General features: G+C 49.2%; 1 pseudogene; it reads right to left on the minus strand.

Annotated features, from left to right (window-relative positions):
• Positions 1 to 201: 201 nt before the first annotated feature.
• LOC149356906 (uncharacterized) lies at positions 202 to 4,071 on the minus strand (annotated as a pseudogene).
• Between the last annotated feature and the right edge of the window lie 742 nt (positions 4,072 to 4,813).

Below are 4,813 nucleotides of genomic sequence, written 5' to 3' on the forward strand. Positions count from 1 at the left end.
ATATGAGTGCTGTGTTTCTGCTGCAAATGGGTGAAAATACACTGTACCATACTGTAAAGTGTCCGCATTGGTGTAACTAGCCAGGCTCATTCTTGTAGCTTTAGCAGATCAGGGCAAATGCAGTGTGCTGGAGCTCAGTATATGTGAGTGAGGTCGCCCGACGGTCGACAGGGCCTTTTTACTGCTTGCCTAGACAAAACTTCACCATCGTCCAGCAGGCCTTCCTCCGCCTTGGAGTGGCGCCAGACTACCGCGTCGTGGATGGATCCGGGTCAGCACATGTCCACGGCCAGAATATGCATGTTCGCACCACAGATCTGAGAAAAATCACGCACAGCACGAACTCACATTGCCGAGGCCCGCACTTGTAGCCGACCTCATGCGGACGAAAACAGAGGCCGAGGTCTACTCACTCGTATGCACAGCGTAGAATCCCTTGAGACTTGCTCGCAGCGCTGGCCCGCGGCTTCTTGGTGGCGATGAGTGTGTCATCGACACACCTGACGAAGCCGGGAATACTGCCGCGACAAAATTTTAAGCGAAGGAAGCCCTCCTTCGCCGCCGCCTCCTCTTTGGGTCTCGCCCGAAAGTGAACGCACCCCCTTCTGCGACCTAACATTGACAATGGTCTCCACCACCCACCGCAAACACCTGCTCACAGTCGGCTAAGCTATGTCGACGTTTGCTTCACTTCCTACAGTGTGCCGCCGCGGTGGCTCAGTGTTATGGTGCTCGGATGCTGACCCACAAGACGTGGGTTCGATCCCGGCCATGGCGGTCGAATTTCGATGGTGGCGAAATTCTAGAAGCCTGTGTACTGTGCGATGTCAGTGCACGTTAAAGAATTCCAGGTGGTCGAAATTTGCGGAGCCCTTCACTACGGCGTCTCTTATAGCCTGAGTCGCTTTGGGACGTTAAACCCCACAAACCAAACCAACCAAACCACTTCCTACAGTGCCTTGAAACCCACCGGTGGCGAAGAAGCTCAGCGCGCACAGTACCTGCCAATCCACCGACAGCCCGCTCACCCGCACACACCCAGTTCAACGGCGAGGTCGTTGCACAGCCATTCTGCACATTGTGCAGTCTCCTTGAAGCGTCGAAACAACTCGTCTCGCACGTCAAAACCATTTTCATGCACCCTCCTACACCGTTGCTCGTGCGGAACAGCCACAATTTTCGATCACAAAGATTGAGAGCGGTTTATGAGCTGCCTTTTTTGCTCTCAAGTGTCAGCCCGCATAATTAGGTGCGCAATGTCACCACTTCAGCCGTGTTCACTACGTCACCGTTGACGCAAAAACCGCCGGCCAAGGCCGACCAGTGGGAGCGTTGCATATGGCGGCATTGTGAGCTTTTTAGTAACTGTTTAGTATTGAGAGCGGTGCAGAATATGGCCCCAGGCCTGTGCTGAACTCTAGCAGTGTGCCATTGAAGCGACATCTGCCATTGAAGCGACATCTGCCATTGAAGCGACATCTGCCACTGAAGCTATTGCAGTTGCTGGATATGAAGTACAATGCCCGTGTTTGTACAACGTGTTGCGACTGTATGGTTGTGTTTGCTCACAAGGGCTACCCTTGAGTTCAGAATCTACCGCTGGCTGCAGTTTGCTTTGCACTGCAGAGTGCTTTTGACAAGCCTGGTGCACTCTGTATGGCTTGTGAGCTTTTCATTGTGGACCTCGGGGCTCCATCACAGATTGTACAGGGCGAGAGTTTTTAGAAGCAGATAATTAAGAATTTTTTACACTGCCCGCCCTGCTGTCTCACATTCGCACTTTGTATGCTATTTGGCTGCTCTGAGCATATTCTGTTCAGCCAATGTACACTACTTAACGCAGGCCTTGAATTGTTGCTAGGCTAACTAAGAAAGAAATATTTTACAACATTTTACAGAGAAAGCATCCCATTACACCCCATGTTACTTTTCGGTGCTCGAGCACTGGTTGACATCTCATGAATTTTATGTTTCTCAAAGAAGCCAGCGTTTTAAACAAACTCTAAGTAGAAAATGCTTCACTTTTAACAAAAACTCTAACCTTGTGTTTGGCGTATCATAGCCTGATTGCTTTTGCGCCATTAAAATCAATATAACTAACTAACAGAGTGTACAGAGCGAGAGTTTTTAGAAGCAGATAATAAAGATTTTTTTTACACTGCCCGCCCTGCTGTCTCGCATTTGCACTTTGTATGCTGTTTGGCTGCTCTGAGCATATCCTCTTCAGCCAATGTACACTACTTAACGCAGGCCTTGAATTGTTGCTAGGCTTGTCAAATAGAAAATCTGCTCTGTACCACTTCTACTGAAGGGATTCTTTAATCTAGGCTGCCCAAGTGTATTCGGAATGCTATAAACAGCACGGAGACTAGGGGTGTCTTTGCAAAAGCCTTTTGGCTGGAGCTGTGACCGAAAACCTTCTCAATTGGGGAGGGAGGAATTTTTCTCTCCACTTCTCTAGCTGGTGCCTCCTACCCTTGTCTGACGGTAGATTTCGAACCAACCACCTCCCGCAGCCGAGACGGATGGCCTAGCCCCTAAGCCTCCCGTTGCCTCCCACACCCGCCCCTAAAATAGGAAACGGGGATTCCACTTTCACACCTGCCAACCGAGGCAGGTTGCGCTACCTGCACCTAATAAGAGCCAACACTTGTAGGAAGGGTGACTGTGAAGACCGGTCCTTGTCGGCGGGGTCCTCTGTTTGGGACTCTGATAGCTTCTGCGGGCCTGTGCGTCTGGCTCTTTTCAGTTTTTCGCGTGAAAATTGCTCCACTTTCGAGAGCTTACCCTTTTTTTACAGGGGCTACAATGCGTGTAGTGCATGTTGGTGCAAGGGAAAGGTTTGGTAGTGCGGCGTGGAGATTAAACGTACAGTGTTGTGCACACGGTGTAAGAATATATGAGATATATGAAAGAGAGCTGTGCAGGCAGCGCAGAGCCCCTCGCGGTTCCTTGGAACGTCCTCTCTAACACTAGCTCGTTAAAACACTATTGCACACAGAGCTCCAGAGTAACAAAGCGATTTCCAAAAGCAAGGCATTGATGCGTAAACGACTGAGGAATTATGTTATGAAGTTACATAGCACAAAATACAGGGTACGAATAAATTAATACAAGGGCAGTGCTGGTGTAATGGCTGAAAAAAGATTCATAAACGTTACGCGGTTGAACGAAGCAATAGAAAAGTGCAGGTCGAAACAGAGTGATTGAGCTGCACGGACAAAGTTCGAGAGAGGGGGGAAGCGGTGACTCAGCATGAGATATTTGCAGAAGCGTATCTTTCCACGAACTGTTCTAGATATATGCTATGGCAAAAAATGTTTGAAATGGCAAGATGGTCGGTTGTGACTTCCTGGGTGGGTTTCACGTCGACAGATATTTGAGGCATCTCCTTGGGCTATGGACGGCGTTGTTGGGGGCTCCAGATTCTTTTAGACCACTTGGGGTTCTTTAACGTGTGCTGACATCGCATTGCCCACGGACAAGGCCGTCGCTTTTGTGGTATGCAATGCGTCGCAACCTGTGCGAGAGTGTAATGGGGAAAGCAATATTAGGAATAGTATATCTGTCTGGATATGTCCATGGCTTCCAGTTCTCATTGGCCTCCTGCATTTAATGCTACAAACCAATTAATACCATTCAGTCGACCTTACCCCAACTTTCAGTTGCGCTTCCTGGGTCGATCATCCAATACTTTTAAACTACGATTTTTGCTGAAAAGCCAAGATCCCACTCACCATCCACCTCTCACATTGGCAATACCATACATGAACGAAAATATGCATCTCCTTAAGCTTATAATATTTCCTTGTATGCGAACAAAAATATGCATCTGATTAGACTTACAGCATTTGTTTCACTGAGCGATAAAGTGCTGCAGAAGTGTCGGAGAAGGCGTGATGCGCCCATTCTATGCGAGCGAACATACCCAGTTACGAAGAAACCATGATGAATGTCTGCCTATTGCACTGTGGAGCATAAGATGAGTACACAAACTACGGTTAGGATCAGAGCTAGGTTGTTTGGAGCCACTCACGAGCGTTCCAGACCAGGAGTGGCATGTACAGCCATGCGGGTTCGCAGAGGTCAATGAAAAGCATGCATGCTTATAGGGGTATGTGTGCTCCATCTGCTGGAACAAAAAAGTAGTAGCTAGGGGACGTAGTTAAACCGAGTACACATGCAAAAGCAGGGGACTCTTCAAGGGGCTCTGAAAGGGGCTCTAATAAAGTTTCAGTATGCCTGGGATGTTAAAGCACGCCACTTCACAAATATTGTCCACCAAGAATTTTTTTAATACGCTTTGTAGAAGCTGAGTTATCTGCAGTCAAAATTTGAATTTCAGTGTCTTCGCACCATTCTTTCTTGTCACATTTTGCACGCTGGAAGGTCGGCGCTCCTCCGCAACCCCCCCCCCCCCCAATCTGGGAGCTCGGCTTCCTGACACGCCGGACCTACCCGGCTTGCTGACCGCAGCCATGATAGCCGCCTGACATCAGAAAGATTCGAACCAATAGCTACCTCTTAACTTGTATACGCAGGTTCGAGAGACAGAGGAGGGTGCGAGCGCGAAAAAGTCGCGGGGAAGGGCTCGCCAACTTTAGCGTGTGATTGTGGGTCCTATGCTGCGTGTAGAAATGTGTTATTTGGCTCAGGTTTTGATGACAACACATTACAGTGATTGAGCGAGTTGATGTGCTCCCCTCGGAAAGTGTTTCAGAGCCCCTTCAAGCCGCGCCTTAAGGGCTGGCCATCGCGGCGAGTCCTCGTACCAGCGCAGTCGCGCAGCGGTAGGGTGCCTCGATGGCCAGTG

The sequence above is a fragment of the Amblyomma mixtum genome, chromosome 3 (assembly GCF_055824585.1).
Source record: "Amblyomma mixtum isolate Tamu chromosome 3, ASM5582458v1, whole genome shotgun sequence".
Lineage (NCBI taxonomy): Eukaryota > Metazoa > Arthropoda > Arachnida > Ixodida > Ixodidae > Amblyomma > Amblyomma mixtum.